Source organism: Monodelphis domestica, chromosome 1 (genome assembly GCF_027887165.1).
Source record: "Monodelphis domestica isolate mMonDom1 chromosome 1, mMonDom1.pri, whole genome shotgun sequence".
In the NCBI taxonomy this organism is placed as follows: Eukaryota; Metazoa; Chordata; class Mammalia; order Didelphimorphia; family Didelphidae; genus Monodelphis; species Monodelphis domestica.
Genome location: NC_077227.1, coordinates 698281986 through 698296847, shown reverse-complemented (window position 1 = coordinate 698296847; position 14862 = coordinate 698281986). Strand labels below are relative to the sequence as shown.

Here is a 14862-nt window from a genome sequence, read left to right as displayed (position 1 = left end):
CAGCGCAGCCTCTCCTCCGCATCCGCAGGGTTCGTGTTACTGCAGACTAGCTCAGAGTCACTTTTGTAAGTAGGCAAGGCTGTCCCATTGTCTTTCACTCCTTTAGGGATCTGGTTCAAGTCATCATTTAAACAAATCTTCCCCACTCCTGCCTTGAGAGAAATTACGTAATTTCGTGATATCTCCGCTGATTACTCATAATTTATAAAGCCCTAGACTCAAAACTTGCTAGTCCTTGGACTTGGAAATTCCTTAGAGGAGAGTGAAATTGGGGTGTTTCCCCCCAGTTCCTCCTCCTTTAGATTGCTCTCCTTCCTTGAGTGCAGGGATAATCTTTCTCCTCCTTTTGTATCTTCATTGCTTAGCACTTAGAAAATAGTACCTGGCACGTAGGAGGCTTAATAAGTATTTTTAAATTGATTGATTGCTATACCTTTAAATTCTGCTCGGTGAAGACTTTGCTGGTTATCAGTTAAAACGTGAGATTGAGCCAAACGATATTTCTGCCCTGGAGTGGTTGGTTGGGGGGGGGGGGGGGGGTCTTAGAGCTGTTATAATCAGACAGACCTCCATTCCCAAGGGATATTCTAGTGGGGCTTGAGTTTGGGGCGGGTCCTACCTCTGAGGAAGGGCCGGGAGCTCGGCCCAACAACCTCCTGGATTGGCTGTTTTCACCCTCTTCCCCCCCCCCTCCCCCCCCGGCCCCCCCCCCCGTCCCCCCGCGCAACCTTAGTTTAGCTTAAGGAGACCCATAGTCAAATTGTTGCCTGCTGAGAAGGGATGTACTAGAAAGAGTTGCATCCCTGGAGGGAATCGACAATGGTGAAACTGCGGTTCCTTGAGATTTCCAAGTGTTATAATCACATCTGAAATGTCTCCTGGGATTATGCTTCTGAACATATGTCTAGTTTCTCCCAGAGTGGTGGAGTCGTCTATTCAGAATCTGAAACCTACTTGTTAGCTTTGCAGCAGGTGGAATGGATTTAGCCTCAAAGTGGAACGGGACAATTCTTTTTCTTTCTTTGGGGGTTTAGCAAATCACAGGTAAACTCAGACATATTTTGGGGATATGCCAGCCCAGCACATTCTGAAGATCACGTTTCTCACCCTTGAACTTTGGGAGCTCATGCACGAGCTTAGGAAATAGGGCTCATCTGAAAGCTGTTCAGCCATGGACCAGTCCCTTAGGAAAACAAAGTAAAACAATAAAACAAAATGTAAAACTCTAAACCGGACTAGTGGCAGGCAACGGTAGTAAGCTTGAATCTCTTGGCCAAATGGGAGACTTTAGCAATAGATGAAAGGGGACCACTTAAAAAAAATTTAATTAAACTTTCAGTCCTTGCACTCTTTCTCCAGGACTGGCTGTCAGAAGATCCCTTCTTTTTCTCCCTCTCCCCTCTTCATTTTGAGGGGGAGGGCCTTTTGCTAACTAAGGTTTGTGGCTGTGGTGCTGAGCAACACTGAGCTGTGAGCTAAAAATGTTTCCTAGGCTGTTGCTGAGCCTTACAAGTGACAAGTAGAACAAAAAACCCCAATCTGCTTCAGAAAGGGTCTGCTTTTGCTCCCTAAACCATCTGTTACCCTAATGCAAAGCATGTGTTATGGCTTCCCCTCACTCAGATATCCTTAAGGCTCTCTAGTCCCCCCCCCCCCCCATGGGCAGTGTTTGGATTTACCCTAGTTAATCTGTGTGACACAATGTTATGTGACAGCTTTATCAGAGGTTGAGAAGCCTCCACATGGTCCTTGATGAATTGTCAGCCACTTACAAACTCTGGGAGTCTCTTCCTGGCAGGTTTCACAGTCAAGTATAATAATATCATTGTAGTATTTGTAACTAGAAGGTACTCACTTTGACTCCGTTTAACCTTCTGTACCCAGAGGAGGATAGATGATGCTGGCATGAGCTCTATTTTACAGATGGGGAAGTCAAGGCTCAGGGAATGTAATTTGCCCAAGGTTTCACAGGGACTAAAAGGTGGAGCCTGGGCTTGAACCCACATCATCTGCTTCTTCCTCTTTCCAAGATATCCTAAAGTAGGAACTGAAGCTTTGGTTATGAAATAGACCAGAAAACCTGCAATTACACAGATGGAAAAACCTGCATTTCTGTCAGAGGGGGTTATTTTTGAGCTCTTCCACCAAGTCAGAAACCACATAGCAACTGTTCTCTCCCTCCTCTTGGGACATACCTTTGTGATGTGAATTTGCTACCATTCCCTGACCAGAATTCAACTCCTGAAGACTTGTAATGGGGGGGCAGATCATTACAAGGGGACGAAATCAATATTCCTGGGGAAGAAAATAGAAGAAAGGCAAACAGAGGGACTTTGGTTAGTGGAATGAATTGAATGTTCCATTCAGTCAACATGAACTAGCATTTTTCTGCAACACATTTGGAAATAGTCTAATAGTAAAACTCAGAATAACAATACCCTAGGCAACCAAACCTTGCAAGAGCCAAAGGGTTTTTTTAATCCTTGGGGGTGGGAATAAGGGTTTAAAACTATACTCTAATAGTTTGAAAATGAAAAAGGTTTTAGGACATATTTGTCTGGTCCTAGAAAATCAGCATAAATCTCCGATACCTCTCAAATCATAAAAATAAGAACCAACAAATCATTTATTTATTTATCTCTTTTTAAAAAAGAGGTGCTGACATGGAGGCTGGAAATAGATTCTCTATCAACTGCAAGATAAAGTCTTAGTCTTAGAAGGTTGGGCCCCCTCACTTTCCTGGGATGGGGAGGGGAAGCCCAACCAGATTCAAATGTAATTGAGAAACACTTAACAAAAAATGATTTAATAAAATATAGACAATGCCACATTTTAAAACTAAGTCATTGGGATAGCTAGGGAGCACAGTGGAAGAGCATGAGGCCTGGAATTGGGAGGATCTGGATTCAAATTTGACCTCAGATAATTGCCTAATTGTATAAACCCAGGCAAGTCACTTAACCCCATTTGCCAAGCGTTTGCTTGCCCTTCTGCCTTAGAATTGTTACTAAGACAGAAAAGTAAAGATTAAAAACCAAAATTGAAGTAATTATGAAGATCTCAAGGGATCTTTATGCACTTTTTAATCGTCCCTGTTTTAATTTGAGTCTAGAATAGTTAGGGGTTCAGTGACTGGACCAAGATCACAAAGGCAAGATGTATTAGAGGTATGCATTAAAGCAAGGGCTTCCTGGTTTTCAGACTGCTCTCTTGTCACCATGACATGCTGCCTCTTACTTGGATATGGTTTATAATTAGTTTGGGGAAACATTACTAGAGAATTTCAAAGGGCACTGTTCTTATCTCCTATAGACTTAATAACTGAACTCCGCTGGTCAGTATAAGCAGCAGCAAGATTAAACCATAGAATAATAGAAGCAAGCAACTTCCTTCCTCTCTCTGCCACTCCTCCAAAGTCAAAGCATACTTTGCCCTACTGGTCCTGCCTGAAATCTCAACATTTAGAGACATTTCTTGGGGTTTCAAAGGCTTATTAGTCATCTTCTCTTTTAAAATAACCTTTAGCTTCTATATTAGTGTCAATTCTAAGACAGGTGTGACATGGGCTGGGCAATTGGGATTAAGTGATTTGTCCAGGGACATACAGCCAAGAAGTGTCAGGGCAAATTTGAACCCAAGTCTTTCTAACTCCAAGACTTGTACTTTATCTGGTCAGAGAAAAATCAACCTATCCACCTGAACTACCTAGTCATCCCAGGCTTATTAGTCCTCTAAGATACCTTTAAGAATATAAATATCCTTGGGGAGGGAGGAATGATCATAAGCTTTTCACTGCATAGTACCTGGTAGATATTTTATCAGTTTTCAATGAATATTATCAACACACACCTTGAAGTAATAAGATCTGGGATGAATGCCAGGGAGAAGGTCAAAATCTGATTTCAGTATTATGTAGGTTGGTTTCTGATTTTTTCCTTTTTTTTCCCCCTTTCTAACCAGACTTATAACTGAATCATTGTGGGGATTCTCCTTGGCATGGTTATTTCCTCCCCCAACTCCAATAGGCAACTCTCAATAATATATGATTTTAGAGAGTTGTTTGGGTGTATCAGAAGGTGAAATGACTTGCCCATAGTCACCCCAATCATATGGAGTAGTCTTGACTTTGAGGCCAATCACTACCCTACCCTCTTTTTATCATGGGAGAGTACTGGATTGTAGCTTTAGACCAAGAAGGGATTTTACCAAGTCTCTGGTTCACCCCACCCTTTTCCTTCACAAAAGAGGAAACAGACCCAGAAGGTCTAGTATCTTTCTGTTTTTTTTTTTTTAACTTATCTAGGATTTCTTTCTTTTTCAGAAGTCTAGGTGAATCATCTGCTAGATTGGTTACATTTTACTTTGTTGGTCTGATTTAAGAAGAAAAATTTAAAATACCTGAGGTCAAGACACACAGGTCTCATAGTCCGATGCTTTCCTTTTCAAGACCTATTGAAGATAAGCTGGTAGCATCACAGTCATAGAATTTGGAACTGGAAGGAATCTTAGAATATAGAATGTTAGAGCTGGAAAAGGGCCTTAGAGATCATCCTGGGTAATCTCTTAATTTTACAGGGTAAGAAACTGAGCCCTAGAGAGAGGTTGGTTACCTAGTTACCTAGTGATAGTCAAGATAAAAACCCAGACTTGTGCTCATTAGTCTGTACCACACAGAATGATAACATAAGACAATGAATAAAATTGGCTCAGTTGAGATACATCTTGTACCAGCCCTCCCCCACCAGGAGAAGACAATAAACCCCTTGGGAACAGGGACTGATTTTTCACTTTGTCTTTACATTCCCAGTACAATGAATAAAATAAGCACTTTTTAAAAATTGATGTCTTTTTTTTAATCACTCAAATTTCTCAGCGTCCTTCCCCTTCTTAGAGAGCCATCTCATATAACAAATAATATTTTTAAAGAAAAAAAAATAAGCAAATTGTTCCGTGTATCCCAAAAGTCGGGAAAAATGGGCAGTGGGCCACATCCATGAATCTCCCACCTCTGCAAAGGAGTAGGGTGGGATATCTTCTCATCTTTTTTCTTTGGAGCTTCGCTTGGTCTTTATAGTTTTGTAATATGTTTACTGTTGAATGTTTATGGTTGTTCTTTCACTTGACTTTGCTACAAATCATTGCATATATTGTTTTCTTGGCTCCATTTATTTCATTCTGAATCTGTTCATGTAAATCTTTTTAGACTTCTCTGTATTCATCACGTTCATTATTTCTTATAGCATAGTAACATTCTCTTACATTCATGGATTATATTTACTTTAGCCATTTCTTTATCCATGGACACCAACTTTGTTTCCAATTCTTTGCTATCACAAATATCTTTTTAAATATTTTGGTATATATGGACCCTTCTTCTTAGCATTGACTCCTTTGATGTATAAGCCTAGCAGTAGAATTTCTAGATCAAATGGTATGGATGTTTTAGTTCTTTTATTTGTGTCATCCAAAACTATTTTTCAAAGTGTTTGTACTGAATCTAAACTCCACCAATGTGCATTAGATTCGTCATCATAAATATTTGTTGGATAAACATATAGAAGGTTAAACAGGAAGAGAGAGAGAGAGAGAAGAGAGAGAGAGAGAGAGAGAGAGAGAGAGAGAGAGAGAGAGAGAGAGAGAGAGAGAGAGAGAGAGAGAGAAATAATAATGCTGCTGCTGCTGACAGTAGTTAGCATTTATAGAGCACCTATTTGCCAGGTACTGTGCTAAACATTTCAGAATCTAGTCATCACATTCAATTTCTTGAATGAGCCATTACCTGCTGCATTTATGTATGCTAAATATATGCTTTCTGAGGGAAAAAACATAATTACTTCATGGCATTTCTCACTGGCTCACTGGTCTAGGTAAACTTTCCTGGTGTCTGAGGATAAAGTCACTCATCTCATACATGGGATTTGTGACATTTGTCTTCCCATGCGCCATCTTACACTTAGGATTGGACCTGTGTCGAGGTTGGTTGAGCTTCTGGGAATGAAAGTTGCTGGTTGAAAGGGTTGAGCTTACTGGAATGAAGGACTAGGTAGGCTTCACCAAATTTAGAAATGGAGTGGACCTTAGAGGACTCTTAGTCCTACCTGCTTATTATATGTGGCTAAGGAAACAGGGCCAGGAGAAAGAAAGTGAGTGAAAGTAGCAATACTAATAGCTACCATTTATCTAGTACCTCAACATGCCGGTCCTTGTGCTAAGTACTATGCAAATTATCTCATTTCATCCTCACACATTCTGAGATGTAGTTCCTCTAATTGAACAATTCAGGAAACCAAGAGAGGTGACTTGTGCCCAAGGTCACATGACAAAGGAGTATGCTAGGCTGGATTTGAACTCAGGTCTCCTGATTCCAGGTCCAGTGCTCTATCCATTGCCCCACCTAACTGCCTAGTTAACAGGATTTGGATTCAAATCTAGTCTTTCTGATTCTAAAACCAATGTTCTTTCTACTATCCCTATTTATTTCTATATTTCATTTCCATATTTCAAGGCTCAATAACTTCATTTCTGTGACTTTTCAATCTATATCTAAAATGGTTGGACCAAAAAAATCTACCCTGTGACTAATCTCTGCTAAAGAATCATCAGTACTTAACTAGGCTGGTCTTCAAATGACAAATAGTTCATTCAGACCTTTACCCTCAGCTTTGTTGTCTTGGCAGAATCTTCTAGAGCTTTGACTCCTACCCTTTGAGAACTCAGCTCTATGTCATAGTGAATCATCTATTCATCTATCTATCTATCTATCTATCTATCTATCTATCTATCTATCTATCTATCTATCTCCATCAGTTTCTCTATATGTCTGTCTGTCCCACTATCAGTCTCCCTAGATGCCCATCTATCTATCTATCTATCTATCTATCTATCTATCTATCTATCTATCTAATCTACCCATCTCTCTTTAATATATTCATCTGTCTAGTCATTATCCATCTCTCTAGACTGTATAATCTATCTATTCATCTATCTACTCATCTTTTTGTCTATCTATCTACCTACCTACCTAGTCTGTTCCATCTCTCTAATATGTCTATTCATCTTTCTAGTCTGCCTCCATCTAAACTATTCATCTATTTGTCCACCCATCCATCAGCTATCTATTTATTTATTTATCTAATCTGTCTATCCATCTATTTCTAATCTGTTTTATCTTTCTCTTCATCTGTCAAGTCAGGATCTGTCTGTCCATCCATCCATCCATCCATCATCCATCCATCCATCCATCCATCCATCCATCCATCCATCCATCCTTCCAGTGGCATTGCATCATATCTTATAGAAAGATGGTCTTGAAGTCAAGGAAGATCTAGGTTCTGGTTCTACCTCTGACACACCGGCTATGTGACTTTGGGCAAGTTACTTAACCTCTCCCTGCTCTAAGCAACTCTCTTAAAACTATTAAGTTGCAGCTGAGGTTCTCACCTTCACTGGTAGAGGAACTTTTCTTCAAGGGGAGTTCCCCTTGTCAACGAAATCACAGGTCCAATCAAGTCCTTACTCTCCTTCTTTCCCTCCCTCCCTCCCTCTTTCCTTCCCTCCCTCCCTGTCCCCCTCTCTCTGTCTCTCTGTCTTTCTCTTTCTCTGTGTCTCTGTTTCTCTGTCTCTGTCTATCTCTGTCTCTCTGTCTGTCTCTGACTCTCTGTCTCTGTTTCTCTGTATCTCTGTCTCTGTCTTTTTCTGTCTCTCTCCCTCTCTCTCTGCCTCTGTCTGTCTCTCCGTCCTTCCCTTTCTGTCTCTGTCACGTGCACATGCACACACACACGTAATGACTGTTTTGCCTATCTTTAAGTCCACCTTTTTGGAAGACTTACTTTGGCATAAGGCCCAGGAGTTTGGGGCCCCTCTTAGGTCTTTAATTACAGGAATACCTTATTTATCTGATGCCGTTGGAATTAGATATGTGACTTTTCTAGAATTTTCTAGTTGCCTGACCTTTTAAGTGATCAAACTTAAAAAAAAAAGTGAAATGTTTTCGAGGGAAATCTTTCTCAAATGTAGTGGGTACTTCCTAGCATTTGAAAGATTATCTTGGATATCATTCAGTTTTTCCTTTGGCTCATGGTTTGCTAGCTGCCGTACATGCTTATATGATGATTTAAGGTCTACAAGACACTTTACATCTGCTCTCTCAATTATTCCTCATAGTAATCCTGTGAGGTAGGCACTTAGGTATTATCTCTATTTTACAGTTAAAGAAACAGAGAATCGGGGCTCAGAGCTGAAGGATCTCAGGTTCAGCATTCTATTCTCTTACAATCCTATAACTAGGAGTCAAGAGACTTGGGATCTAGTCCTAAATTAACTACTAATGAATAATTAACATGTACAACTTTGGACAAATAATTCCCTCTCTCTGCAATCCTGCATCTGATGTTAACTACGTGTGTCATCATGGGCATGCCTCTAGGAGCCTTGGTTTCCTATTTTGTAAAATGAGAGCTAGATAGCACAGTGGATAAAGAGCCAGATTTGGAGACAGGAGGTCCTGGGTTCAAATGTGGCCTCAGATACTTCCTAGCTGTGTGACCTTGGGCAAGTCACTTTGAACTCTGTTTGCCTCAATTTCTTCTTCTGTAAAATGGGGATGATAATACTACCTCCCACCTCCCAGGGTTGTTGTTGCGAAGATCAAAAGAGATATTTGCAAAGTGCTTTACAAACCTGAAACTCTATATTAATCATAGACATTATTAAATTTGGGAGCCCTTCTTTCTCCAAAAGGGCATTTTTCTTTCCTATCTGCCCTCAGTCACAGGTGAGAGCTGGGTACAGCTATATACAACAAGCTGCAGACAGGCTAGGATGGAGGTAATCTCAGATAGGGAAGGAAAAAAAGGTTGCAAGAAGCTTCAGGGTATATGGTGGCCACACCTCTGTAAACTGTCTTGGCAGGTGGACTAAATGAGGTTGGGAATAACTGACAAGCCTCCTGACCCATTGGCGAGTTAGGTGGGGTGTGTGTGTGTGTGTGTGTGTGTCTATCTAAAGCCTTGAGGAGACCTCTTTGGCAGAAGGGGCAGATGAGAACAATGTTTCAACAGCCCTGAAGGTGGCAGAAGCAGGGGTTGTAGAGAGCTCTGTGCCTGGCTAGGCACTGAAGATGCCAACTGTATCCACTGTATCCTGGGCCATCCCCAGTCATCTTGACTTTTTGCCTTTTTCACCGGACTTCAGTGACTCTGGACGAGAGGGTGACGCTGATGACTTGGTGCAATCCTGCTTCATTAAAAAAATTCTGTATTGTGTATTGGTTCTAAAGTAAAAGAGTGTTAAGGGCTAGGCAGTGGGGGTTGAGTGACTTGCCCAAGGTCACACAGCTAGAAAGTGTCTGAGGCTAAATTTGAACCCAAGACCTCCCATCTCTAGCCTGGCTCTCAAGCTACTGAGCCACCTAATTCTGCCTCACTTTAATTCATTTTATGCTGGAGTCAAAAGATATCATCAGTGATGTCATGTTGGTACTCTTAGAGCATGATGGACAACAACCAACCATCCATCCTCCTTCATGTAATCTTTGCCCATGCCCAGGGAATCCTGAGATGGTCAGAGCCCAGGCTAGTGAACTTCTTCCAAGTTTTGTTATTGCTTTTAATAGAATTAGATCATTAGAATTCAAAGAGATCTTAGAGTTCATCTAGACCAACAATCTCTGCTTCCCTACCATTCTATAGAGGAAGATCCTGAAACTCAGAGAGGTGAGGTGACTTGTGGGAGATTTAGAAGCAGGACTGAAACTAGAATGGTACCCTCTACTGATGATTTCCAAACTTTTTTGAGCATACTCCCCCATCAGTAAATTTACTTTTTTTCCTGGTATGCTGGGAGGAATTAGGTTAGAGCCCCTCCAGACACCCTCCCAGGGATGGATCCGGAGCTCAGAACAGGGAGGGCTTGGAGCTTGCACTGAGGCTAGTTGGAGGCCTGGAATGTTGGAGGCTTTGATAACTGAAGCTAGGGATGCTTTTGTTAGAGACAAGCCCTAGGATTGACTATCTCTGGGAGAGGAGATACAATTGATCTCTTACCCTTCACCACACTCCCTCTGGGGTCATCATGACAGCTGAGCACCCACTTAAAATTTTTTTTTCAGCTAATACAAATCTATTTTCTGCCCTTCTGATTCTCCCCACCTTTTTAGGGAAAAAAAAGGAAAACACAAAACAAAACCCTTATAACAAATATGCAGCTGAGCAAAACATTTCCAAATTGGCCATAACCTGTGGGATATCTATATGTAGATATGGATAGATGCAATATGTACATACATGTGCATCATGTACATACATATGTATATGTGAATAATATATATAATTTTTGTATTTATGTAGCATATATTATATACATATATGCACATTTATGTGTGTGTGTATGTATACCAAGTCTTTTTTTTTTTAACCCTGACCTTCTATCTTGGAATTAATACTGTGTATTTCATGGTTTCAAGGCAGAAGAGTGGTAAGGGCTAGGCAATGGGGTCAAGTGACTTGTCCAGGGTCACACAACTAGGAAGTGTCTGCAGCCAGATTTGAACCCAGGACCTCCCATCTGTAGGCCTGGTTCTCAATCCACTGAGCTACCTAGCTGCCGCCTACCAGGTCTTTTACCTGTCAGTCATTGGTCCTCTAGAACTATGATTTGGTCATCCACTTTGAAAACCACTGCTCTATGCCATAGGCATAAAGTATGAGTTGACTGGGTAACCATTCCCATTGACCCATCCTATCAAGGGAAGACCTAGTAGGAACTTTTAAGTCATTTATAGGGGGGCAGTTAGATGGCTCAGTGAATTGAGAGCCAGGCCTAGACCTGGGAGGTCCTCGATTCAAATTTGGCTTCAGGCATTTCCTATATGTCCCATGAGACTGGGCAAGTCCCTTCACTTCCATCGCCTAGTTCTTGCTGCTCTTCTCCATTGGAACTAATACACAGTATTGATTCTAAGATGGAAGGTGAGGGTTTAAAAAAAGACCATTTTAACATCATTTCCAGATAAGGAAACCAAGATCAGATAAAGGAAGGTCCCAGAGGCTACAGCAGAGCTGTAGATTACACGGCTGGGATTAGAACCGTGCCGGTATTCCTTTCCACAGCTCAACTTTCCACCAACTTTACCCAACATGGTTTCGTTACCTTCAGGGTTGGCATAAGAAATTAATTGGTAATTTGGGGGAAGTTTCGCTGAAGCCACAAATGACATGTGAAGGCCAGTAGACAACTCAGAAATGAATAAAATACATGTATGGTATTATATCATATCAACAGGTTTTTTTCTTATGCTACCACAGATATACGCAGTTTCTTTTTTTAGAGTTAAAATAAATAAAACTAATATTAAAGTTTGCAAAAAAAATGCAAAAGCCAAAACATTTTCCATGGGTTTTCCTGATTGCGGGGGCACAGCACCCCAAACCCCCATGACGTGGAAGGGCTACCTGTACTCGACACCATCAAAGTGCAGCTTCCCCTCTACTTAAGGAACAATGGAAAAGTTTGCCCTTTAGGACACACCCACATCCCTCCCACTCTAGACACATTTGTACATTCACATTCCATTAGAATGTAAACTTTTGAGGGTAAAGTCTATGCTTTTCCCCCTTTCTTGTATTCCCCAGTGCTTAGCATAGTGCCTGGCACAGAGTGAGCACTTAGGAAATGCTTGTGGGTAATGATGAGGAGATCTTTAATAAATGACTGTAGGAGTTGTTAGAACCCCAATCCCTGGACTCAGAAGCCCACTATTCTCCCCATAAACCAGCTTCAGAAAGTCAGCAGGGCAGATCATTTTCTTCCTAGCTGTCACTGAATATTAATGTGACTGTATTTCCTGTTTTCACAATAAAGGTACTTCTGAAGCTCAGAGAAGAAAAATGACTTATCCAAGATATGACACTACTAATAAGTGGTAGAAGTCTCGTGACTCTCAATCCTGTGTTCTTGTCCAGGCAACCTTCCCTAATTTCCTAAATCCAGTCTGTTAATGAGAATGGTTTTTAGGGGACAGAGATCTCTCTATCTTTCCATGTTTTCCTCTGTCTTCCATTTTCCTCATACCCTTCAGTCCTTCTCTCTTTCGGTTTCTTTGTCTCATTCCTTTTCTCTCTCCTTCTCCTACTCTCTCTCTCTCTCTCTCTCTCTCTCTCTCTCTCTCTCTCTCTCTCTCTCTCTCTCTATTTCTTTCTTTCTTTCTTTCTTTCTTTCTCTCTTTCTTTCTTCCTCTCTTTCTTTCTTCCTCTCTTTCTTTCTTTCTTTCTTTCTTTCTTTCTTTCTTTCTTTCTTTCTTTCTTTCTTTCTTTCTTTCTTTCTTTCTTTCTTTCTTTCTTTCTTTCTTTCTTTCTTTCTTTCTTTCTTTCTTTCTTTCTTTCTTTCTTTCTTTCTCCCTTTCTCTCTCTCTTTCTTTCTCTCTCTCTTTCTCTCTCTCTCTTTCTCTCTTTCTTTCTTTCTTTCTTTCTTTCTTGCTTCCTTCCCTCTCCCTCCCTCCTTCTCTCTCTCTCCCTCTCCCTCCTTCCCTCCCTCTTGTTCTTTCTCTCTTTTTTACCCCCTCCCTCTGTCTTCACCTCTCTCTTCCTCTCTCTCTATTTTTCTCTGTCTCCCCCTGTCTCTCCCTGTCTCTTTGTCTCTCCCTCTCTCTTTCTCTTTCTCTCACTCTCTCCCTCCCCTCTCTCCCTCCTTTCTTTCTCTTTCTCTCTCTCACTCTCTCCCTCCCTCCCTCTTTCTCTCTCTCCCCCCTCCCTCCCTCTCCTTCCCTCTCTCTCTCTCTCTCTCTCTCTCTCTCTCTCTCTCTCTCTCTCTCTCTCTCTCTCTCTCTCTCCCTCCTCTCTTTCTCTTTCTCTCTCTCCCTCTCTCCCTCCCTCCCTCTTTCTCTCTCTCCCCCTCCCTCCCTCTCCTTCCTCTCTCTCTCTCTCTCTCTCTCTCTCTCTCTCTCTCTCTCTCTCTCTCTCTCTCTCTCTCTCTCTCTCTCTCTCTCTCTCCATGTCTCTCTCTCTCTCTCTCTATGTCTGTCTCTCTCTCTCCTCTATGTCTGTCTCTCTCTCTCTCTATGTCTGTCTCTGTCTGTCTGTCTGTCTGTATCTCTGTCTGTGTCTTTCCCATATAGCTTCTTAGGTATGGGCTCCACCAGATTTTTACTTCCCAAATGAGAGTTTGGGTGTGTAACTGTGAAGGCTTGGTCTCTGATGCAGGTAGAAATCCTTGAATTGCCCAGCTGACCCTAGGAAGCCTGACATCCTATCATGGCTGATGAAAGAAGCCTCGCTAGCACTCTTGGGCTCCCAGTTGCCTGTATCCCTCTCAGCAGTCTATCCAGCTCTGTGCTGATGACTGTTGCCTGTGACTGTTATTGGAAGCTTGGCTAATCTTTCCCGAGCACTTACTGCATTATCCAAGGACTTAATTTGGATGTATTGGCTTTGCAGGCCTGAGCCTGTGGCTTTGACCAGGGGCAGGATGCCAGAGGCTGCCTTCTGCAGGCAGTGGCAGTACTTTGCCTCTTAATGTTTTTTGCCACCAGTACAATGCTTAATTGCCTGACTCTGTGCCAGGAAAATGGGTTTTCCTCAGAGTAGGAAGTAGACACAATAAGACTCATGTCTTTGGAATTCTCATTGCATCACTCCAGAGCTCACATTGTTAATTCAGACATTTGATGACCATTGTGGGTTTTCACGGTTCATTTCAAACCACAGGGTTGCTGAGTTGGTCATTATAATAATTTTTTATTTGCAGGTAAGACGTGGAAACCTAAAGGGTAGGAACTTACCAGGACTCTTCTATGTCAGTCAATAAAAACAACATCCTTCAAAGTATAATGTTCTCTGATCATCCAGAAAGACTTACAAATGACAAAGCACTAGATTCCAGAGGACTAGAGATGATCCTTTTCTCTTCTTCCTCTTTACAGCCTCATTTGGCGATCTCCTGAGCCCTTGTAGATTTAATTATGATTCCCATGCTGATGATTCCTAAATCCACTTTGACTGCTCTGGTCTCTCTGTTGACCTCCAAAATCCCATCTCCAATCACCTTCCAGATAGCTTGAACTCCGAGTGTCCAGTAGACAACATAAACTCAATATGTCTGAAATACAACTCATGATCTTCCTCTCCAAACCTTCCCTCCCTCTTATCTTCCCTATTACTGTAGATGGCACCACCTTCCTTCCAGCCACTCAGGCTCATGACCTAGGAGTCATCCTGGACTTCTTATTGTCTCCCACCACCTCCGGTCTGCTGATTTCCCCTTTGCACCATCTCTCTCCTTTGATATTGCCACCATCCTGGGGCAGGCTCTCATGACCTCACATCTAGACTGTCCTTGATAATCTGTTGGTTGGTCTTTCTACCACAAGTCTCTCTCTATTCCAGGTCATCCTCTATTCAACCACTAAGATAATTTTCATAAAATGCAGGTCCCATCATGTCACTCCACCCCAATCAAAAACCCTAGTGGTTTGTTTGTTTTTTAAACCCTTAACTTCTGTCTTAGAATCAGTACTAAGAGGGGCAGCTGGGTGACTCAGTGTATTGAGAACCAGACCTAAAGATGAGAAGTCCTGGGTTCAAATTTGACCTCAGACACTTCCTAGCTATGTGACCCTGGGCAAGTCACTTGACCCTCATTGCCTAGCCCTTTCTGCTCTTCTACCTTGGAATCAATAGTTAGTATTGATTCTAAGATGGAAGGTGAGGGTTAAAAAAAAAGAATCAAAACTAACTATTGATTCCAAGGCAGAAGAGTGGTAAGGACTAGGCAGTTGAGGCTAATTGGGCTAATTAGAACACAGGACCTCTCAATCTCCAAGCCTGGTTCTCTATCCACTGAGCTTCTCTTTTGTTCTTTTATTTGTTT

General features: G+C 41.7%; 2 protein-coding genes across 3 annotated transcripts in view; one reads left to right on the top strand and one right to left on the bottom strand.

Moving 5' to 3' along the window:
* Window positions 1-4489, bottom strand: part of KLHL36 (kelch like family member 36) — a 65276-nt gene extending 60787 nt beyond the window's left edge. The window contains exons 1-2 of the mRNA XM_056810329.1: window positions 4399-4489; window positions 2196-2295 (exon numbers count right to left, since the gene is read on the bottom strand). The gene's annotated coding sequence lies outside the window, so the exon portion shown is untranslated. The remainder of the gene's footprint in view (window positions 1-2195; window positions 2296-4398) is intronic.
* COTL1 (coactosin like F-actin binding protein 1) overlaps window positions 1-14862 on the top strand; it is a 60850-nt gene that overhangs the window by 1120 nt on the left and 44868 nt on the right. The gene's annotated exons all lie outside the window — the stretch shown is intronic.